We start from the raw sequence: 24,626 nt of genomic DNA on the forward strand, positions 1-24,626 counted from the left end.
CAGCCTTGGACAACGCTGCAAAAAGCAGTTCTTTGCTTCCTCATAAAATGCCGAATCCCAAGAGAAGAGGGGAAAAAAAAAAAAGATCTCTTTCCTTCTGTATGGTGAAATATTACACCTATGGAAGTCAGTCTATTTTTATGCCACCCATCCATCTCAGTAACCAGGACTGGATTCAGAGCCTGTGCATGCAAGTACACGGGAGAGCCGGCTGTCTGAAAAATTCCTGCTTGAGGTAACAGGCTGCCCTTCCTCTATACTTCTTTCTCCTTCCTGTGATTTCACCTGATCAAACGTTGATTTCTGATGAAATAACTCACTTTCAACACGTGTTACCTCCCCCCATAACTGCTGGGTGATACTTCACGTTTGCCTTGTGCTGTGTGTCCATGGCCACCCCTGACTGCCCAGCATCACCCTGGCCTGAGCAGCCCCTGGGAACGAAGGGAAAAGATGTGATCTGCACTTCAGCTTTAAGAGTGAAGAAGACAAAGGGGCACTGGCTTGCCCAGGCCACCCCATGATGTCCCAGGGTGTCTGCCTCCTGTTCCAGCACACTACACCCAGTGGGTGCTGCCAGGAGGGAGGGGAGGACTGAGGAGCCTTCCCGTAGGCTCAACACAAGCTTCTTAAACAGAACAGCTGCACTCAGCTCAGTCAGAGAGCTGAGACTGGAAAGCACTGTCACATCAAGTCACTGAAACCCAGCAGGCCCTACCCGGTGCTAATTCCACCATTTCCCTCGGCTCAAAGGTCAAGTGACTTACTCAGAGCCACACAACCACCTCGGTGTGGAAGGCACATCCTAACTCCTGCTCCCTCCCTTTCCCCTCCAACATCTCTCCTCATAAAACCAGGCCTGTCTCTACCAGACAGATAGATTTGGGGGGCCCATGTCCTGTGGGGACTACAGGGCAAGTCCCGGAGCCGCCGCGGTGCCGGGAATTTCTGGTCACCTGGACTTTCTACCTGGAGGCCTAAAACAATAGGTAGGCTGGGAGTCCAAGAGGATTTATGCTGTTATTAGAAGACAGCATTAGCACACGAATCCAGGACCTTGCAGCGAGCATGGCTTTGAAAACAAGGGTAACTCCACAGTCACCTCCTGGTCCGCCTGTAAATCTGCAATATTCTCCAGGGGACCTGTGGTTTTGAGACTGTGTTGCAGTCCCTAGCAAATGAAAAAAACAAAAAAATCCAGGCACACCTCCCCAAGTATACATGTGGTTTAAAAAGAATGAGATTTGCTAAGAATACAAACAAACAAAAAAAAAAAGAAAAGAAAAAGAAGAGAAACCCTCCTACATTTTATTTACATAATGCTATGCTAATTTTCACAGTATAACTGTATTGTCTCCTTACAAGTATCTTTGTGACCATGATGAGGGGGGAAAAAGAACATTAAGAAATTCATAATATGTGAAATTTATAATAAAGCTGCCAGTGGTGTGACTGTGATAGGTCAAAGGTGTCTTAGGCCTGCTACTGCAATGGCAGGTGAGCACTGCAGCGACATCGGTGCCAGGGGGAGGATAAAAACAGCAAGAGAATTTGCCATCTTGGCTTGCCATGTAAAAGAACTTGCCATGCGGAAGAACAACTCAATAAATAAAAATTTTCATTGGGAAAAAAAAAGAAAAAAAAATGTCCCCTGCTTCACTTCATGTCCCCATTTCTTTTGGAGAAAAGAGCAGATCTCCCCATGGTGATGCCAAGTGAGCAAAGAACAGAAAGGTAAAGCACATCCATGGCAGAGAGGAGTTAAAAACCTCCCTAGACAAATGCACTTTAGTTTTTCATAAAACACACCACCAAAGTGAGGACATGCCTCGACACATGCCAAAGCTCAGGAATTAGTCCTCTGACAAAACACTTCTTAAAGGCACAGCACGTCCTGCTGCGCCAGCAGAGGAGGGGAAAGGCAGAAAGGAAGGAGATGGGACCATCAGGAAAAAATAAAGAGAGCCAGGGGGAAATGCAGTTGTAAACCTTATGACTCATCAATTCCTTTGCTGCAATATCCACATAAAGCTCCTTTATGGTCAGAAAACAAAGAATAAAGAGAGTAAAGAGAGTACAAAACCAAGCAGGCTCTATTGACACCCTTCCTCCTCCATCCCACTGACTCTCTGCAACCTCTGGAGATAAAGGCACTCTCAAGGACAGCTTCTGGCTGTTGTTTATTGAGGCTGGTCATAGGACAGCCTTGCTTTTGCCTGATTTTTGCCCTCTCCACAGCCAAGCACTGATTTGATTCATAAGAGGGGGCTTGGGCTTACTTACACATCTTCCCAACCTTTGGAACATCTCCTGTGTACTAATCCTGTACTTCTGCATCCTGTGACCAACCCTGCCAACATGACCACAGCTGCCCCCAACCCTTTGGACAGAGTTGGGCTCTCTGCCCCTTCACCTGCATGAGGGACACACGTGGGGTTTGCCTTTTATGTTGTGGAAAAGAAATGCCCAAGACACCATCTCCTCCCTGAGCATGCAGAAGGTGACACCTTCTAAGAAGAGCCCTTTGGCTACAGTAGAAAGAGATGCTCTGGCAGTTTTTAAATATAAAGGAAAAAGGAAAGGGAGATCAAAATGTTGGTACTAACGCAGTGTTTGCAAACCACTCCTCAGCTGGCTCTAGGTGAATCAAGGCTTCAATGTTTGAATTGTGAGTTCTTCTTTACCCTTTTCTCTTGGTGTTTGTGCTCCAGGCAGCAAAACAGGGCCCTGAGCTCAGACTAAGTCCCCAGTCCCCAGCCTAATGTAGCACAGGTCATGAATTGAACAGTGCCTGCTCAAAGCATCCATGAAATCCCACCCCTTTGTCAGCAGCAGTTTTGGTTTACAGAGCACAGCAACATAAGCAGTTCTTAAAATACACTAGACAGCTAAATCTTTTTTCCTTCCCCTTCAGGAGAAAGGCATTAAGAGAGAATTAGGATAGGAACAGGCCTGTTACACCACCATGTCAAAACATCAAGCTTTCCATCACACAGCAATTCCCCTGGCTGGCAGTATCATTCCTTACTACCTCTTTATGGGTTCTGGGGATTAAAGCTAGTGCAGTGATCAGAATAAACATAATGGTCATGCTGGAGGAGGTGAGGATCAATGCTCTGGATTACAGGGCCTGTGGCATTATCACCTTCCATTCACACCCCCCTCCAGGGGAGGAAGGAGGTGGATTTCTGAGCACCAGATGTGCCTGTTCCAGGTTTCACTGCTGCCCACTCACTGAACTCACAACCCATTGTAACCACTGTATATTCCAAAGCGAGCTCACGACTCTGCTGTTAAATGGAAGTCAAACCTTTAATTTTGATTTAGGAAGTAAAGCCTCAAGAGTTCTGATCAATAAGTAAATCAAACGTTTAAAATACTTTGTGCTCTTATTACAAGATCATGAGATAGTGGAAAATTAATCTTGCAAAGTAACTGAGCTCATAACGCACATGACTTTCTTCCCTTCCTGAGCTCTATGTGAATTCTTTCCTAAATTGCCTATCTTGCATAATTTTAATTGGATCCTGGAACACCCTGACCTTGATGCAGCCGCTACAGTATCTCAGTGCTGTCTTCTACAGTTATATATGGTACAGTGCCTTCCAAACCCGTGAACCCTGAGAGATCACAAGTGTGTGCTGCACAGGGCTGGTTTTCTCCTACCCAAACATTTTTTGATTCAAGGTCTTCCAAGAAGGCTCTGATTGCTTTGGAAGGTCACCAAGACAAAGAACCCGCTTCAGTAACTAGCTGAGTTTCTAATCAGCTGCACTGGTGGCCAGCTGGTAGTTCTGAGTGATAATCCTGGCTTTGCTCTGGAAGATGGGATATCACTTGTGTGATGTTGTCTCTCAGAATCTGAGCATGGCTGGAAACATAAACCACACCTTGAGGCTGCTGCCACCTCCTGTGCCTAAGCCAGGGAGGTCACTTCAGACCTGAGCAAGGCAAGAGACAGCTCTGCACACTTGGGGGATCTCTGGTGGCACTACACTGCTGTTACTCAAAGGGTACTACAGCTCTCCTGAAGTCCTACAAAAGCCTTGCCTTCGATACAAATGGATTCTTACAGGAAATTTATCTTTCTCCCTTTGCATCACAAGGAATGCAAAATTCACCAGAAAGACTTAAAAGATACTCCCAAATTGCAACAACTCGCCATGCACTTTGGCTCTGCAGCATGCAGCACGGTGGAGCCTTTCATCAGGAACATAAAAACGGGGCCTTTTTGCCATCTTTCATCCAAACATGCTGAGACAGTCCCTGCAGACTGAGACATGGGGCAGTGGGAACAGCAAGAGTAAAAAAAGGCTTCTTTGCACACATTATTTTACACTTGTACCTATAAATCCCCATTTCACCGGGTCAGCAGGGCCAGTACTACGACCTCTCAGCATGTATCACGTCCTGAGTGTTTTCTCAGGGTGCTCTGTGAAATAACTGATCTCAAAAGGCAGAGTGATGGAATTTTTTAAACTCCGCAGCAAGGTTTGGAAAAACTCCTTCCACTCTCACTCCAGCTCTTAAGCCTGTCTCAGTCTTCAATCAAACATCCCCATTTGAGCTATCACCATGAAGGAATGCCTCATTATCAACGAGGTAAGACAAATTCCATTACATTTCCATCAGGAAAACACTCTTTTCCCCACAAGGCAGCAACAACTAGATAACTAGTCAAAGAACTCCCTAAAACCAGCATTAACACCAACCTCCTCAAGCCACTGAGGGATGCAGGGCAAGAACACAGCATCATTCAGAAGGTCTGTGCACCTTCCTCAGCTTTATGGTATCGTCCCTGTCTCTCCTTCCTGACGAGTCCTGCTGCTCCAGCTCTTGTGTCCACCAGGCTTCATTTAATCATTTCAAATGATCTGTTCTCCAAACTCAGGCTATAGTGATTTTCCATTGCAAAACAGTTCAAGCTCTCTAAACCTACAGAAAACTTAAAACTTTTTTTTTTTTGGTCCCACTCAGAAAACCATAAAGGTTTGAAGGCTTCCTGGCATCAGGAGCTGTGAGCCACGCAGGGTCTTTCAGGTTGGCTGCTCCAGGGCCAGACTGAGCTCCCACACTCCAAAACAGAAAGGCTGAAGGACTCAAATCCTGAGCAAGGCTCCCAGATGCCCTGCTGAGATCCTGGTACCAAAAGCCATGTTTCTAGGATGCACAGCTCCTTCACACAGAAAGCCCCACAGGCCAGGTAGTCAATGCCAGGCTTGCATCCAGCACTTGTGTGAACTGCTTCCTTCCTTCCACATTCCATTTTGGGAATGTCATTGGAAAAATAAATAAATTGAAAACTTCTCATGAGTGGAGAAGTGGTGAGCTCCACACTCAAATCTGTCTCTCAAGTCCTTTTGAGATACTTTAGTCTTTACAAATATGTTCACACCAAACTCCACAACTCAGCGTTTTCCCAGTGACTGGAGGATCACAGGAGGGTGGACAAAGCTGGGTCCCAGGAGAAACTGCAGCCTTTGCTCACCCTGACTCTTAAAAAAATCTGCCAAACCCGCTTGTGTCAGCCTCCTTTTTTTACATTTTATTTCAGGCCCATCTGAGCCACGTGCCGGGTTTGGGTGTGACGATACCTGAGGTGCTGAGGCCACTCAGGAGGGCTGGGCTGGGGCTGTGTCCCCATCCCTCAGATGCATGGGGAGGGAGCCCTGGAAAACAGCCATGTACAACACAGAAACCCCCCCAATAAAACCTGAACCTTAACAGCTGTGAGCACCTGCTCCCGGGCACGCTGCTTTTAACAAGATTTTAACTTTTTAACCGAGCCCCTCGCAGGGTTAAACAGCTTAACTCCCACAAACACTTATAAATCGACCTCTGCTCTGTCACCTGTGGGTTTTTTTATAAAAGGTGTCTGCCTTTGGGCTTTCCAGATGGTATGAAAGGGGCAGTGGCTGCAGGGCAAACACGACAGGCAGGACACATCCCTGGCACCCTCTTCCCTCCGGGAGCTTGGGGGAGCCACCCCCGGTTTAGAGGGGACAAAGCTGAGGCCAGCACCCCTCCTGGCTGGGAGGTGCTTCCCACAGGGCACTCTGTGACCCTGGCAAACAATTGGAACCTCCTCACCTCACACTTCTGCTCTGTTCTCCACAGGGCTCCCCCCCCTGCTCCTGGCACATACCTGAGCAGTGGCACTGCGAGTCTTCCAGCTCTGCTGCATCCTTAAAGCTTCAGGCCCTGCTGGGATATTTTAGCACTTGCAAATTGGAGGGGCATCAGTCAAAAGATGGAAAAGGAAATAAAAAAAAAAAAAAAGGATCTCCCTTTCCCCCCCCCTCAGCCTCGGAAAGGTCAGACTTGGAATTAATTTTATCCTGTGTAATGTTTTGGCTTGGTTCGTATTTATTCCAAGTGAGTTCACCCATTTCTACTGCAGAAATAAAAGGTCATGAAACCAGTGAATTCTCTTTCTCCTAAAAGGGGTGAATCCCTTCTAGGGAGTGAATCACCAGTGAAGTGTAGGGAAAGAAAAGAAAATGCAAAAATATCTTCTGTGGGACTGTAATCACAGCTGGGTGCAATTACAAAATGCACAAGGGGACTTCGGATGCCATTTGTTTGCATCAATTTTTAAGCCATCTGTTTAATTTGATTGATGAACACAGGGAAAAAAGTAAACCAAACCTTTTATCTTCTTGCTAAAACCAAAAAAAAAAAAAATAAATAAGGCAGTTCCTTTCTGCAATATTTGTCTGTGCAGCAATAGGAGCCAGCACAAACATTTGACCAGACCGGGAGAAGGGAGGAGGACAGGGCAGGGACTTGAATCACTTTTTCATAAGATAAATCTAAAATGATCCTGGCCCTCAGCTAATACTCCACATGTTAAACAGGAGATATGTGTGTGCACATATGTGCAAGTCATTATGTTGGTTTTATGAGTCATCTGTTATGGAGATTGGTTCCAACAGAAAGTTTGGGCTCCAGAGCTGAACTCTCTGAGGAAGGACAGTATCCAGAACTGAACTTTTGACTCAGACTGGCATAAATACAAATGGCTTTTGAATCCAGGTTTTTGGTTCAGTGACTCCATTTGGGTTTCCTTGGTTTGCTTAGTGCAAGAATTTCAGCGTGTCAGAAGAAACGTAAATGCACCTAAACTTATTCTGCTGGAACAGAGTGAAAAGTTTCAGTGTTAGTTTGTAGTGCATTGTTTTCAATCTGATGCTTTCAACAAAAAAAAAATCTTCTTGGTTCACGTGTTTTGAAGCATTCTTTTTAAAGGCTTCCCAACTCTACTGTTGGTACCCAGTAGTGTTAAAAAAAACCCAAACCAAAACAACAAACTAACAAAGTATAGGAGCATTAATTTTTAAAGGCTGAATCTTTAATAGTGTAAAACTGTCCCTCCCTATGAGAGACTAAACCTTTGTAGTCAAAACCAAAGGCATCCAACATTATTAGATACTTTGTTAAGTCCTAGTTAAGAGGTTTAATGAAAATATGATCAGGACCCACTTGCATGTCACACTTTTCTTAGACCTTTATTAAAAAATGCTACCTGGTTATCAATGCTAGGTGTTGAAACATGGATTTTTTTGTATATTTTAGCGAGAAAAAGATACTGTAAAAATATCAGATTCTTGGCATGTTTGTAGACAGAACTTTAAGACTGCAAGTTGCTTATTTTAAAATAAGGTCAATCAGTGCATAAACTGAATTTCCCATTTCAGTTCAAATGCAGAACCCAAATTCTAAAGACATTAAAAAACCCCAACTGATTTTCAAGCCCACATTATGATTTTTTTTTTTTTTTGGTGCCAGGTACATGACCTTTTAAGGCCTTATTCTGGTAACCCTCATTATTTAACTTCTGGGAGATTATTCTGGCCTCGTTGAGGTGACCTGTTCTCCTCTGCTCAGCTCTATGACAGTTATTTGGGTTGCATTTGCGTGGAGTTGGGGAAGAAAGAGGAATGCAAGCTCCTATTTTCACCCTCACTTAGCAAAGTTAAATGTAATAAATGTAAGTCTTCAGCTGTTATACTGAGTTATTTTATATAATGTTAGATAAGTAGCTGTACAGATAAAATATTTACGCTTTTATCTACACTTCACTACTGCCTGTGTTTTAGTGAGATGGCAAGTAAGTAACTGGAATAAAAGTGGAAATAATATTTGAAATAATTCCTTCCTTTTGATTAAATTCTCTGCAAGAGCTGTGAAGAGAGTCAATCACTGCAGTGACAGCAGTGCAGTGACCTGGGAGGTCAGAACTCGAAGGTCCAATTAAGACACTCCCATGATAAAGTTCGGCCCCTCCAGTTTGTTCTTCTATTTTTCTTAAGCCCATTTAGCACTAACTACTGGGAAATGAGGTGATGGATATCAGAAGTGGGTCTGAAAAGTAGAGGTGTGCAGAAAAACCCATTTCTCACTGCTGGAGCAAACCGAGCAGGTCCAGGGTGCACTTCAGCACATCCCAGGAGGGACATTTCAGCCTGGGCGAGGGAAGGCACACTGGGATGTGCCTCTTCTCTCCACTGACTATAAGGAGAACATAATGTGAGCAGCTCAGATATGGATATGGCATCCCAAGCTGTAAATATCTAAAATTAGCTAAGAAGAATGTCATCCCCAGCCTCTTATTGCCTGATTGATCATTACACAAGTGTAAATAATCTGGCGTCCAACTAATGAATGTTTCATTTCCTCGAGCACATGCCCTGACCCTCAATGAAGAAATCTTTGAGAGCTATCTTTGGTTTACAGGCTCAGCTGGTATTTCAAGCTGGGAAGTATTAAATCAGTATTTCTAGAAGAATCTGCTGCTGACCAAAGGCACTGAGGGATTGAGAGAAAAGGACAAAGTTTGCAGCCTGCGTGGGACAGCCTGGCCAGGGAGTCAGCTGAAGGGTTAGGGGAGAGGTGAGCTGAGAGTTAACACCCCCCAGCAGTGAACAAGAAGAATTAAACAATAAATAAAAATACTGCCAGGATCTCCTCTTTGTATTTGGAGGAGAAGAAAAAAAGGGAGCAAACGAAGGGTTACAACTTTGCCAGGAACTTCTCAAAATACTAATTATGAAAAGCATGAGTGCTTATCCCCTGCGACCCAGCAAACCTCTTTTATTATCTCAACACTCTCCTACTGACTTCTGTCCCCTTGTGAGGAAGGCAAACCTATTATTTTGCTGCTTCTGATTAGGCTCCTGCCATTCCAAGGGTTCTGTATGTGCTTCATTTGAAACCTGTGACATTTCCATGGAACAATACAGGGCACATCCAGAAAGTAAAACCTCTGTACATCTGTCTACAGAGTCCATGGCCTGCAGATGTAAATTAATGGGGGCCTGGCACCTTCAATACCTGTTTTCTATGGTCTCTGTTACAGTAGGGCCAGACTCCTAAGACCTTTAAATTACACCACACCACAATAAAGAGCAAATAGTACTTGTGGGTTTATGCACACTGTTGGAATATAAAATTTTAATACAATCAAGCTGTAAGCATCACTTAAGGTTTACTATATTGCCAGCAAGTTATGGCTTTAGCAATGAAAAAACCCCAAGCGATTATAAAATGCTGGGTTTGCAGCAGGCAGGCAGGGTTTTTTTTCAGAAGGAATTGGTATTTCCAGGCAGCAAACACTCTGTCAGGGTGGTGGTAAGCTGCTCAAGGGATGATATTTGATTATGACTCCTTGCATGGTGGGAAGTCTGACTGTCCATCACGGTACAGTTACAGATTACACAATAATCTATAAACAGTTTACAGTGGGATGGTTTGCAAACGCTCTGCTAAAAACAGAAGGTTTACATGTGTGCTCTCTGTTTACTCTGCGGGGCAGTTATTTAGAAAACCGAGAATGAAAAGTTGAACAACGAACAAAACAAAGATGGATTGTTCACAGTGAGCTTTCCGAAATATTTCAGTGAAGCATTAAAGCAGCTTTTAGCTCTGCTGGCAGGGGCTGAACCCTCCCAGGAGCTGTATTTGGAGCTGCTGCTGACAGAACTCATGTTTGGGAACAGATTAGTTGGTAGACTGGTAACTCAGTTAACAGCAGATGTGGGTGTTTGTCTTAGAGAGGGTTGTTAAGTTCAGGAGCAGAAATTTTCGGGGTATACTTGAAATAATGCGGGTCGGGAGAGCAGGGATTTCCTGCCCGGGTTATTCTTCCCTCACCTCTTCCAGAGGAATAAGGAGAAAAGCAATGCCCATACTCATATTCTTGATGACCTGGGACTATCAGGTTCCCCCTGTGCAATGCCCCCTCTCTGCTACTGATGATGCCCTTAACCCACCTGCCAGGGAACGCAGAGCAGCAGCAGCTGAACACCACCCTGGAAACCCTCAGGGAAAAAAAAGTGCAGCTCAAGTCAAAATGAGTTCTCTCCTTTTTCTCTCACTTTGAAACATCTGTGCCCAGGTCACAGAACAAGCTCAGTTCTGCTGCAGGTCCCAGCCTTGCTCACGTCCCTGGAAATGTTCAAGGCCAGGTTGGATGGGGCTCTGAGAAACCTGGGCTAGTGGAAGGTGTCTAGTGGCAGGGGGTTGGAACAAGATAATCTTTAATGTCCCTTCCAACCCCAAATTGTGACTCTGTGAGTGCCATGCAAGGCCCTGACAAACTGCAGGTTATAGGGGACCATTCACTCTTGAAGCCTGGGATGAGACCAAGTAATGCTGTAGGAAAATCCAGCTAGCACTGCAATAAAGTAGCACAGAACAGGAATTCCCATAATTTACCACTGGATATGGATTGGGCAGAAAGCATCCACTACCACCAAATAAATCAAACCAGAAGTTTGCAAGAGCCAACCCTTCAGAAAAGACCTTTTTCCTTAAAAAACACAGGGAAAAAGCTGTGGCAGAGATTATATCCTGCACCTTAGTAATAAAGTAAGTGTTTAACAGAGAATAAACCACTCAATATGTTCAGAAAGAAAATTCTTTTGGAGGAGGAAACTGGCAACTGTTTTCTGAGATTTCTAAAAAAAATAACTACATGCAACAATGATGTTAAAAGCAAAACAGAACAACACCAAAGACAGATTAGGCACATTTACTTTCCTTTCACGTAAGTGCACTCGCACACCCCCATGCACACTCTCTCCTTTGATGACTACCAGCATTTACTGAAAGCCATTTCAAGAAATCTTTAAAAAGTTCCTCCTTCCCAAAAACCTTCAATCTCAAACGTGACTCCAGTTCCAGTGAGGAACATGAAGGAACTCTGGAGGGCCCTTCCAAGCCCCTCTGCAGAAACAGCTGCAGCTGGGGAAGATATTCCTCCTGCTCGGCTGCTCAGTGCCCCTTCCTGCCACACCCACGGACCATCAATCATCCCCAGGTCACTGGAGAATCCCTCCCATGCTCCAGTGCACAGCCAGCCTTCATCTGTTCCTGCAGCACTCACCGGGATCTCGGGGAACAGCATCTCAACCCTCTCTGCAGCTCGAGGTCGCCGTGCTGGGTGACACCCAAGCTCTCCCATCACCCACCCTGGCCCTCCCCTTCAGGGCTTTTTTTCCCCCCAGGGACATGGAAGTTATTTAGAGGCTCCTCTCAGACAGCAGAAATTCGAGCAATTTTCTGTATGGCTTGCTCACAATCCTGATTCAGCTGTAAATAGACTCCCAGCTGAAAGTCCATGCACACCATGTTTTTAAGCTGTACCAGAGCTAGAGGGATGCAGGCTGACATGCACTGATGCTAAAAACCCCAGAGTGCTGCATTGTGATTCACATATTTCCCTATGGCAGTGGGTTTGGGGGAAATTCTGGAGGAGAGGCATTAACCCTACTGAGTCCAACAAAACTCTGCAGGTGTCTGAAATTGGAAACGTTTTCCAGTTGCAAATAATGTCACAGAAACATGAGCTTACCTGCTAAAGGGAGAAGAAAACGGGGTTGAATAGCAAAAAGGGCAGACTTTCCAGCAGGTTTCCGAGAGTCACATGAAAATTCTTGACAGGCGACACAAACTGGTTGAAAAAAATTCAGCCCCTGGCAAAAAAGGCAGCTCTGCAACAAGAGATGAAGAGAAAAGCAGCATTGCAAATATTGCTATTCTAGAATGTGGTTCAAGAGTGCACTGATACCCCCCTAATGGCACACAAAGAAGTAAAATAAGCAGGATAATCAGTGCTGTTCCACCTCATCACTGACACAAATATTTCTTCTTGCACTTTTCCCCTTTGTTTTATTTTCTTCGGGGGGAGCAATTAGCTGGCACCAACGCTGAGGGCTACACTTATCACTAAAGGAGTAAGAGAGTTTCCAAGAGCACACACAGTGCAAGTGGTTCTGTCTTCCAGCACTAAGGAGGTGACATGAAGAGGTTGGAAATATGCTGCACGATCTGCTGTGTCAACTTTGGAGAGTAGCTGTCCTGGAAGGCCCACAAAAGTCTTAAATGCATCATCTGGAAATACTGGAAATTCTTTCTCTAGGGCTTCAAATTATGGCTGCAATGTCACTGCCTGCCCTGCTCTGGTCTTGAAGTGCCTCTCTAAGATGACTGTTAACACAACAAAAACACCAGAGTGGGTAACTTGGTACAGCAAGGAATTTAGAATTATGTGACTTGAATACAAACATCCTCATAATTTAAATATTTTTTTTAATCAATAAATATGAAACACTATTAGGAAAAAAACTCTATACACACACATACATATATACATACATATACACAGTGGTATTCACATGCATCCACATTCTGAGTACAGCTCTCCATGCCTTGCACTTTGCACAGGCATTAGTAACACACTGCTAAATTTAACTAGAGATGTAGAGCTGTCCTGCTTGGCTCAGTTCACCCTGGGCACAAACCACTCTTGCTTTCGTTTCGTGGCGTTTCAGACCCACTTCCCAAGGATGTCACAGCTTGAGTGCAAAAATATGTATTTTAAGGTTAATCTTTGCTGTGCTTGAGAAAACTGAATAATCCCCTTATACTCCCACCTTTTGTCTGAGCTTCACTCTGTTACCACTCATTTTAGGTGTTGCTTTGAGGCAGAGCTGTGTGGAGCTGGGTTTTTCTGCCTGCAGCGTGTTCAGGAGCTCAGCCGGGAGCAGAAACGGGGCCATCACCCCCAGCCTGCAGGATGCAGGGCCACAAACTGCTGCTTTGGGCACCTGGGGGCAAGGCAGGGAAAGCAACCTCTCAGTGGCACCTGGGAGGTGACACCTGGACGGATTTGAGACGAGGGATGTAGACGAAAGCACAAGATGTGAGCGTGGTACGCTGGGTGTGGGCACACCAGGCCAGCAAAAACTCCTGTGGACACAGCTGGATGTGGCACCAGCACATGGAAAACTGCCTTAAGCAAACAAGCTCTATCAGGGTAGAGCTTTGTTGATGGAGCTGGGTTTATACTGGCAGTGCCTGGCAACTCCCAGAGTGGTCAGGACACTGAGGGCTTCCAAAAGATCCACTGATCTCAGCTGGAAGTGGATCCTTTCAAAGCACACACCCAAAATAACAGGTTTCCCTCTCTGGAGGCTTTCCAAACCCACCTGGACGAGTTCCTGTGTCACTGAATGATCTCCAGAGGTCCCTTCCAACCCCAGTAATTCTGTGAGTCTTATAATCAGTTTTGGCTTTTTTTCCCCCCCTCCCTGGTTAAAAGGCAAACTGAACAAGATTCATCATTTTCTGCTTGAAAGTATATGAGAAATCCCACTGATTTTAGACAGATATTATGGACAGACAGTGCAATAATAGTTAATCAGTTCCCAGAAGATTGGATACCTATGGATATGGAAATACTGTTTTGCTTGGAGATTGTGCTTTGACATTTCTGTGCCAGCAGACAAAAAAAAATCCTCCATTTTGCCTATAACTTGTGATAATTTGATTAGTCAGGATAATAAAACTACATCACAGTGCTATTCTTCAGGATATAAGGGGGTCATTTCAGAATGAAATTCCACTGCCTTTTTTACTTAAACCAACCTAACTTTGATGATCAAAGCTCAGCCATTCCACCAATGCAAGCACGAAGGATAAATTATGATTTTTTTAAAAATGTGTGAATTACATTTATCTTGCTTTCATCTAATATCCTGTATATCTTAAACTATTTATAGGTTTGGGGGAAAAAAAAGAAAATGCCTGAAAAAACCAACCCATGATGCTGCTGTACACTGTAATTAAGCATATTCCTCACTCCTGCTGAGCAATCAGTGCGTTACTTTGGCAGATAAAGCAAATGAAGAATTCATTTGTTATCAAGTACTGATGCCATGCCTTAAACCAGGCATCTCCCAGAGGCAGAATTCCAGAAGTGCTTTCCAGTTTCCTCAGGCACACACTGCTTACCAACCCCTCCACCTGAACACAGGGAAAGCAGCAACACGAGTCTCTGAGCAGAACCACTGGGAAGGACCCAAAATACTTTTGCAGGCAAAAGCATCAGGTTGTAGCTTTAGAGACCTCCTGTCCAGCATGGAAAAAAACCTGACTCTGGAGGGTCTTGGACCCTAAAGCTGCCACAAAGTCCAGATTCATCTCAAGCTGCTCTGAGCCACAGGGCAGTGTCATTTCCAGGGATGTTCCACACATGAGGCAGAGGAGGAAAAGATGCAGCAGATGATTCTTGGCTGCTGATGCCACTTGAAAAAAAAAAACACAACAGCTGTTTGGGAATTTGTTCAAAATCAAAATGCTACTCCTGGTAGAGAGTTGTCCAAATGTTAGAGAGTATTAAAAAACAAAGGGTAAAACGCAGGATCATTCCTCACAAGTGCATGACAAATAATACAACTGCCCTCCCTTTCTAAGTGACTGCATTTTAAAATTAATTTATTTGTGACTGCGGGTGAAATTTGATTTCTCACACAGCATGAGCTTGCTCAGTGAAGGGAATGTCAGCTCCTCCTCAGGACTGACAAGGAGAGCTGCTGTAAATCAGCATTTCAGTGGAGCTGACAGAGTTGCCCCACTTATCACCCACTGCTCAGGCAGCTCCAGCCCGAGGAATCGGTCACACGGACTCTAATTTCGGGTATTACTGTGCATGTCTTTCACTCCAGCCCTGAGTGGCCAGCAAATAAGCTCTATAATTTCAGTGCCCACAAAGGTCCAAGCCAAGAATCAAAGCACTGGTGACTGCAATTAAAGGCCAATCAGCCCGGCGGGTGATCCAGGGCTGGCTGCTCAAACCCATGGCAGCACCAGCAAGGACCTTCTCCTACTGGAAGGTTTTACTCTGGGGCTGCAGTGAGAGGGCAGCACGGCCATGGCTGGGAACTGCAAAGGCTTGCTCACCTCTTTCAGGATTTCACCAGCTCAGCTCAATCAACCAGAAGTGTGGGGAAAAAAAGTGCCCGTGAAGAATGAAGTGCAAAGCCATGAATGTAAAATGCACCATCTGTGCTCTTGGCTTCATTCCTCCGGTTACATACGTGCAGATTTTCCTCTGGGCTTGCTGAGCTTTATTTCAGGCTATGAAGCAAGAGGCCTTTTGTGCTCTTGGCCATCCCCTCCCCAGCCATTTCACTGGTCAGTCTACAACTGGTCCCAACAGGCAGAACCACAGGGTTCAGCCTGTGCTATCCCTGGCTTCCCAAAACCTTTCAACCTCTGAAGGACTTTTTCTTCCTTTTTTTGCCAGATATAAAAAGATGGCACTATGTCTTCTGGACTTTCCTTCCTTGATCTTTCTCCTTTAAAAAAAAAATTTCCTCTAATGGAATTAAAGCTCAACTGTAGCTTCAACTTATAACTAAAGGATGGATTCTGATGAGTTCTGGCCACAGAAAAGCTCCTGTTGACTTTCCCTGGGGCAACATTGTACCTCAGACAAATAATTAGATTGTTTTTAAGGCTGACTTCTCACTGCTGATTTTTTTTTTTTTTTGCTGACAGCCCATTTCTGCTGCATGTATTGCTGAGTTTCTTTTCTGCTGCAATAGTGGCACTTAATCTGCTTTTATATCTCCGAGGACATAAACTAATGAAGATCAAAACCTAAAGGCAACAATTTCTCCTGAAAACCCTTGGTGTTACTCTTGAAAGAAGCCAGATGAAAAAGTTGCAGAAAGCTCTGCATTAAAAAGTGTTGACTTTAACTCTGTGGTGACAAAGAAAAAGCTAGAACATACCAAAAACAAAACTGAAAATGTAAAGCCAGTCTCTCTTGAACAATTCCAGGGATGGCTCTGCCTTAATGAAAATCACAGTAAAATATTCAACAATTTCAGCAGGAAAAAGACTGGAAAATCCTATAGCATGTATCATTTTAAACTAAATTCACACTGGTGCCCTGTTTAACAGGCTGCCCATTTACAGGGCTCACGTGAAAGTCAACATCCCACAGTGATTTCAACACAGCATTAAAGCTTCAGGTTAACTCAGGGAGAAGAGTTCTTGGATGGGTGAGTGCAGCAAAACTAAACACTAAAAGTTCCCTTTGAACTTTCCACAGGCTTTTTAAGGATGAGACAGAAAAGTCTCTCCTTTGCTTCCATTAAAGCACTCAAACTCATGAATTTTTGAAGCAGCATTTGAAGGGTTTTACTGGAAAAGGAAGCACTGAGTGTAAACGAGAGCATTTTGGAAGAATTTCACTTGAGCCCCTGCTGGGTCTCCTTTGCTGGCTCAGTCACTTCAGGCAATCTCAGGCACAGGAACTGTCAAACTGCTTTACCCCTCAATTCGAGAACTGAACAAATCCAGGCAGGATTCTCTGCACAGCAGCTTTGCAGTATCTCTGCAGCAGCATTTCTCTCCCCACCACCCCCAAAAAAATAAAAGAAAGCAGGCATTCCACTTCAGCTGCCTTTGCTTTCCACTGAAATGCCAACATTTCTCAGTGGCCTCCTTCCTCATTCCCAAGAACTGTGGGAGGTGGGAAAACAAAAAAAGGGAACATTTCAACGTGTCCCCCCTATTTATAAGCAATTCCTGCACCTGGGGGAGGCCCTGCCCACAGCCACCCTGCCCCAGCCCCTCTCCAGCCCCTGCCTGCAGAGCTGCCAGACCACACAAAGCAACCTGAAAAACATCTGCCACAGACAGCAGCTTCCTATTTGGAACAACAGAGAGATTAAGAGACTGGTGGATCCTGGGCAACTGAGTCACAAATCTCACCCTCCTCATCCCACCCCATGGCTCCTGGCACGGCCAGCTTTGGATGGAGCATCAGGAGAGGGAGGGAGAGGCACCTGACAACAGAGCAGAGCCAGAAGTGACTTCCAAGGCAGCAAGGATTTGTGGCAAAAAAAAGGAATGACAAAGTCCCAACCCACAAACCCCCTTGACAACTTTATCTGCCCCTTTTCCCACATCTGCAGGCTCTGCTGAACGTGCTCTGAGGCTCACCAGCGTTATCCTGGGCATCTCTACTCAAAACACCAAGCTGCTGGCTCAGCACCCTTCAGGCACACACCTCTCACAGGTCTATTTTTAGAGCAGAGCTGGGGTCACTCATGGCCACTGTAGGGATCACAGAGCCAGCACTGGCACCAGACTAGAGACATATGCAGAACCTGCAGTGGAGTTTTACAAGAGATGCTCACAAGGCCTGGGCTGCAAAGAAAAACTGTGGTTGGGTGGCACGGGCTGGGCAAAAGGAATGGGAAATGTTGGAATCCTCCATTCCCATGGCTGCTAGGACTGCAGGGAAAGAGGAAAAAAAAAGGATAAAAAGAGAGTCCAATCCTTACACAGACAGCACTCCACAGTCAGGAATCCTGAAAGCAGAAGTAATTGTCACTTGCATTTAATAACGAGAGGGAAACAGGGAAAAAATTAATAAGAATAATAAGTAGGCAGCTCATCCTAAGCTCATTACAAATGGTTTCCCAGCCTGCAAAGAGAGATTTAAGAAATGATGACACTGCTACCCCTCCTGCCCCTCCCTGCTCTGCCAAAGCAAGGGTGGCCCTGGGCTGTGTTTTACTGTCCCTGTGCAAATCCAGTGGTGCCAAGGGGGGTGAGGATCCGGTGAAGCTGCCAGATGCAATACTGAGATCCTTTCTGCTCCACCAGCCCTGCAGATTTGGAAGAAAGGTAGCAAATAGCTGCAGGCAGCAACTTCTTATATTTCCTCTGACGTTTCTACTACACTCTCAGACTCAGATCGTGACTCTGCACGAGGCAGCAGCTGCTTAGTCAAAAGCTTCCTGAGGAAACCCAGAAACATGAGAATACAGCTCCACAGCCTGCATCTGCTGCCATTCTCAAAGCACACACTGCTGCCTGAGCCCCTGGGGAATATTGGGAGAAAAGGGTATAAAAGCAGTATTTGACTCCTCTCTAGTGAGGATGACACGCCTGGATATCAGAGGATAAATTACTGGGGGAGGAGACAGAGCAGGTCCCTCACCTCTTAGCTGACAAAGTTTGTGGAGATGTATTGGGCTTGGACTTACACTGAAGTTGGCAAGTGTATGGCTCCATCAATGCTCCATCACTGGATAAACTGTGCAGCAAAGTCAGGACCTGGTGTGCTGGAGGCACCGTGGAGGGAAAGGTTTTGTGGGAAATAAACTGACTTCAAAAACAAGAGGTAAAGTGAAGTAGCAGCCATTACAGGACAAAAAGCACCTGGATCCAACTCCTCTTTCTGTGTCCTGCCATCACTAATTTATAGTGCTACAGTGCAAACAGCAGGGATGTAAAAACTGTCATCTCATCATCACCTCTGAACAGTTACGAGAGACACCTTGAGCATCCAAACAAATATCCAGTTTTTCAGCAATAACTCAGTTGCAGAGCTATTCTCAGGGATTAACAACTGCCCAAATGGTCCTTCAGGCTCGGGAAGGGGCACTTGGCAGTGACTAATCTCTGGAAAATTTCTGTCATCGTTAGTAACACCAGGAGAGGAGTATCAGAAGTAGCCTTGTGTTGGATTTTTCTATATTGGGTACACAAGGTATTCTTCTATTGCTGTCAACAGATGCTGGATCAGGACCCAGGCTGTTATGAGACCACCCCAAAGAGCCTGTGGCTCTGGGAGAGGAAAGGTGGACTCCACACACCCTGTGCTGGGGGAACCCCTCAGACACCTCTTGCCTGCCCAGTGAGATTCCAACAGAGGTACCTGAAGCCATGCACAAAAGCACACTACACCCTCGGCGTTTTTGGTTAGTTTTGGGTCTGTTACCCTGCACTCAGTGTTTGCCTGTTCTCCACAGCACTTGTTGCAGAGTGCATTCTCCTCACAAATAAAAGGAGGGCGTTGTCCACACGCCCCCCGAGCTGGGACTGTCACACACTGGGCAGCCCCAGGCAGCAGATGGAGGCCCTGAGCTAATGAAGCATTTAAACCCATCTTTAACTAATTTTAAGCACTGAAGTAGTCCCACTTACAGCTCCAACTGGCCATTCCCCTTTGCTTCTAGATAACCTTTTCATGTTCCAAAACTGATTGTGCTGCATTCAGAGGTATGGGATTCCATCCAGAAAAACCATGTGTGTTGAAATTCTGCCTGGTTCCCGAATTCTGAGAAAATCCTCGATGAAGAGAAGTGAGAAACGAGATAAAAGGGAGAGGATACTTAAAGGTTTCAAGCCTTTAAAGGTTTCAAGCCACTGGAGGCTCTGCCTTGGGGTAGTTTTTTGTGACCAGGCTATTTACCAGCATTAATCTTCGGTGATCTGTGCTCACAACACGGGTCATCTGCCTGTCTGGGCTGGGTTCAGACACAGCAGCGTGTCAGTGGCAGAGCAGCTGCACCAGCCCAAGTGCACAGATGGTGAGGACGCAGCTCGATTCCTTCCTCCCTCTACTTCCCTCCTATAATTTTCTTTTCTCCACCTCCCCCCCTCCAATTCTTTGGTCGGGGAGGGGGAAGGAGAGCTACTTAGACCTCAACGTGCCTGAAGAGCAAATTAAATTCTCCTTCTAATTACTTCCTGAGTCTCTGTCCTGGCAATTTGTCCTCACCCCAGACGGAAGGCAACTGCTGCTGCACAGCTGGCTGGCACTGGCAGAGCTGGGGGGGAATGGCAGGCAGGTGTGAGGTTGGTTTGGCTCACCAGCTGCAAAGAAAGGGAGGGAGGAAACCCTGCCCATGGGCCAAGCAGAGTGGGATTTGAAAGCTCTTCCTGCAGGATGGCTGGTGGTTCAGTCACAGCAAAGCCTGAGATGTATTTGTCCATTAATTCCTGGATCATGCCAGTTGACACATTTACACTTTTGCTACAGCTAAAAACTCAGTGCTAAGTAATAGAAACCTTTGGCTACTGTAAATGCACAGGCATCCCCTGACTTCACATGTGTTCATGTAAACCCTGCACTTATAATTCCTTCCAGAACTTCCCCAACCCTGCAGCACGACAGTCCAAGCCCTGGCTCACCACCTGCAAAGCAAGACATGAGCACTGAGATTTGTTTGCAACACCAGGGTCACCATTCCCAGACATCTCCTGTCACCACCCAAAGCACCACAATCCATTTAACCTCCTCTCAGTAAGCAAAAAACACAATAAATTAGGAGCTAAACTGAGTCTTGGTCTGAGAGGGATCTGCAGCACCAGCATGCTAAAGGTTTTGTTCCCACAGCAGGAAGAGGGGGGCTTTGCTGTGGTCAGCAAAACAAGGTGGTTTTAAAACATAAGCAAGTCTCTCTTCACTTCAAACACCCCCTGTGACTTTGCTCACCCTGACCAAGGGCATCATCTCCCAGCACTTTATTCCAGCACACCATGCTGGGCTGCTCAGTGGCCTGAACTGTCTTCAAATTCCACTAAATCCACAGTTTCTTCCTGTTCTTTATCAGCTTAACAAATCTGCTCCGTTGCTGTCTCATTTGTAGGGGCAGGCAGGACACTGTCAAGGCAGCAGATGCAGGAGTTCGAAAAAAATAAATAAAAATCGGTGTGTGTGTGGGGGGAACCAAAGCAAATGGCTTTTATTTGCTTCTGCCTGGGGTCTCTGAATGTGTGCCCAGAGCTCTGGGGCAGCCCAAGCAGTAGCAATGGCTGCCTGAGCTCCCTCATGCCCCTCCAGGAGTTCTCCTAATCACTGTGACCACCCCAAGCCACAGCCCACCTCTGGACTTCATATGGGATCATCCAGTGGTGGAGAGTCGGGTCACACCCAAAGCTCAAACCACGGGGGATCCTGCCCCCAGTTATGTGAATATTGCTCAGCAGGGCTCCTGGATAAAAAGCCATTCTAAGGTCTTCAGGACTCAGAATGTATCTGAGGTATCAGATATATCCTGCCAGGCTTTGGAAAGCTCAGGTTGAGAGAGCAGGAACCCCAAAGATGTGCCTGTCAGCTGTTCCACTGGGCTTGTGACCATGCAGCATTCTCCACATTCCTGTAAGAGCATGAAGGAAGGAGCTTTCATGGATGTGTCCCAGCTGTTCAAAGCCACAGCCAACCCTCCCAGCAGCTGATGCTGATGGGATCACCCCACAGGGGCCATCCAGGGTCTGTCTGGACGTGCCTTTTCCTGGCCCAAAGGAAGGGCAAGCCCCACACACTTCTTCCACCAGCTGTGTCAGCATGAGAAAGACATCACCCAGACACCCAATGTGTCCTTCCAGGAGTCATATTCCATTTAATTCCCCAAACAAGGCTGCAGCAGGCTCTAGGGAGGACACGTGAAACCTGCAGAGGGGTGCTCACTGTTTCAAGAGCAGGGGCTCAGCCATCTGCCACCCACCACGTGTCTGCATGTTCACCCACATCCATCCCTGTGCAGATGAGCACCTGCGTGGAAAACCAAAGGAAAAACAAGGAATGTTTAGGAAGGAGCCTAGTTCAGTTAATTCTGAACCTTTGCTGCCTACCAAACCCACTCCAGGCTGGAGCCTCCAAAGGGTTCAGAGCTCCAGCCACAGGAGCTTGTGCTCAGCCATGCAGTGATCTGCAATTTCAATCTGCTTTTCTCATTCTTCCTGCCACCACAGATTTTAGGGCCAGCAAGGAACTTCTCTACTTTGCCCACCTGTGGGGGAAGCAGAACATCCTTCTTTCACATGACGAGGCTGACAACAGAATATCTTTATTTTTTAAGCGTTTTTCTTCTCCTGTTGTTTAACACTGAATGGAGAAGCTGCTGAAAGAAGGCGAGCAAAGAAGACAAACAGGAGGGACACATTCCTCCCAAGCATTCATCACCCCCCTTGCTTGAATGAGAGGAAAATCAAAGCAGGAAGGAGAGGAAGGAGCACCACATTTTTGCCTAAACACACAGATCATGGGTAGTCTCTACGAACTTAAATTCTTACAGCTTCCAGCAGCACAAGGATTGTTCTGGCAAGAGTGGCGCTCAGTTTTAGTTCTTTTCCCCCCTAAACTGGAGATTTACTTTCTAAATGCTGCTAAAGAGACAACTGAGTGTCTGGAGAGGTCTGAGTACCAGGTAATGAAGAGGAATTCCCCTCATTTAGTCATAAAAAGCAAGTGTTAACGTGCAGGGCAGGGTCTGCACTTAGTTTCGTGTCTCTGCTCTGCCTAACACAGGGTGGTCTTGGTGCCTCAACCCAGGGGCTTAAAGGCAGAAAAAAAATCATCACTAAACAACTAAGGCAGATAAATGAGGGACTGGAACTATTTGTTAAATAAGCATGACAAAGGCTACCAGAATTAGCATCTATTAGCATCTAGAACTTCCCATGTGCTACAAAATAATTATGAGAGCCGGGATTAAAATGAGAACGACCAAGAAACCTTCATGGGAGTTTAGGAAAGACCTCAACAGTATTCAGAGGGAGATAACAGGATCTGCAATTCAGTTGCATCTCTCATTAAACATTGTTAAAAGCTCCATGAAAGGGAAATGAACTGAATTTAAATCAGCTAATAAATATTCTTTTCCTAGTAAAAAAAAAAAAGTCAAAAGGGATGACGCCAGGAGTGTATTACCAATGTTAAGAACTTGACCCTAAAAACAGCAGAAGAATTTATTGTATGTGAAGATGCTAAGCATAAACCTTGCATCTTGTTCCTGGCTGGGGATCATTCTTCAAATCAAATATTCAGGTAAACTGAGAAGTCCCTGATGACTCTAACAAAGTATAGACAGTGCTGCAGATGGGAAAAATTCATCTTTTAATCTGGATTAGTATTTTCTCTCCTGTGTGTGTAACTGTAGACAATTCTGGTAGTCATACAAAACACACACTTAAGCCTGAGTATCTCCAGGAAATTGTTTAATAATGATAAATGAACAAAAGTCATGCAGAATAAAATGGAAAATCGACTCGTGCTGGAATTATGCATTACAGAATTAATTTGGGAAGGATGCTGTAATGCCAAATGTGAGCCATGCAAGCAAATCTCACTAGCTGGGGCCAACATCTGGCTTCTTATCTGAACCTTCCAAGCTGTTTCTCAGTTATACAAAACTGGTTTGGATATTTTATGAGACTCTCAAATTTTCCAATACTTTCTGTCTTCAGGGATGCCAGAATTACTACAAGAATGTCTTTTTCCTGGCACTTTGGAGTGAGTCAGACCTCCCTGATAGGACACACTACAGGATAATTCATACCAGGAACTTTATTTAGGAGGAGTGGTTTTGTCATGCCAAGCCAAACCAATCATCTGTTAAGTCTGATAACCCACTGACAGCAGCCTTTGCCTAGTCCTCCGGGGCAAAAATGGAAATAAACTTGGAGAAAGAAAACAACCACAAACCCCAGCAAAACAAACAAACAAACCCACGAGCACAAAGTCGTGGTCACCACCACAGAGCAGCCAGGGGTGCACCAAGGCTCTGTGCAGGATCCTTAGGGCCCATATTTTTAAAAACTAGTTGATGCTACAAACCCAAGTCACACCTATGCAGACAGCAGTGGGTGCTTCCTCTTAGAGGGAAAACTGGATATGAAATTAATTTACTCACTGTAATCAATGAAAAATCACCAAATGCAGTTTGCTGGTATTTCTGCAGATCAGGATATAAGTAGATAATCAAAGGAATAAGAAGTGGCCCTCTGTTCTTCCTGGAGAGAACCTCACCAGAATATTTTACAGAAAGAAAAATTAATACAGTGGTGAAAGGAAAACCAGCAGTACTGGATTACAGAGAGGCTGGATGAGCACATCCAAGCTGGGTTAACACACTTTCTGGAAGATCACTTAACTTCTCTCAGCTTTCTGATCTCCTTTGCAACCAAGACAACAAAATTTCACAGTTTTCTTCTAAATCTCCACATCAAATGGACAACACAGGAAGTGAAAACCTTGTACCAAGTCACCAGATGAGGAAATTTTGAGACTCAAGTTACACTTAATTAAAAGAGGCTCATCCTTAAGCCAGCTCTGTAAATGCTTTTCAATGTTTTCCCTGCCTGCCCTCCAATAAACCATTCATGCTGAAGACAAACAGTCTCCAACTTTTAAAGCAGCCACTGTGAGTCAGAATAAAAATACTCCTCCCTATCTAGCAACAACACACCATCTTGGAGCCCTTATAACTCCACCTGTTCTGCAGGAAGAGCATGTCTAACTTATATAACTCTGGTTTATTCTGGGATACAACGAGAAATCGAGTGGAGGAAAGATGGCACATTATGGCACCAAACCACTCAGGGGTCCCATCAGGCTTCTCATGAGCTGACCCACCTTGAATATGAAAGCAGAAAACCAGCACACAGCAGCACCATAACAAAACAATTAAGTTCAAAATCGCAACATCTTTATATTCTTGGAACCACATTCTAAAAAATAACTCAACCCCAAA

General features: G+C 45.3%; 1 protein-coding gene across 1 annotated transcript in view; it reads right to left on the reverse strand.

The window, feature by feature from the left end:
• Positions 1-11,993, reverse strand: part of PRR5 (proline rich 5) — a 57,307-nt gene extending 45,314 nt beyond the window's left edge. Inside the window, exon 1 of the mRNA XM_008919372.3 lies at positions 11,855-11,993. The gene's annotated coding sequence lies outside the window, so the exon portion shown is untranslated. The remainder of the gene's footprint in view (positions 1-11,854) is intronic.
• Between the last annotated feature and the right edge of the window lie 12,633 nt (positions 11,994-24,626).

Source organism: Manacus vitellinus, unplaced genomic scaffold (genome assembly GCF_001715985.3).
Source record: "Manacus vitellinus isolate BGI_N305 unplaced genomic scaffold, ASM171598v3 scaffold_66_pilon, whole genome shotgun sequence".
Lineage (NCBI taxonomy): Eukaryota > Metazoa > Chordata > Aves > Passeriformes > Pipridae > Manacus > Manacus vitellinus.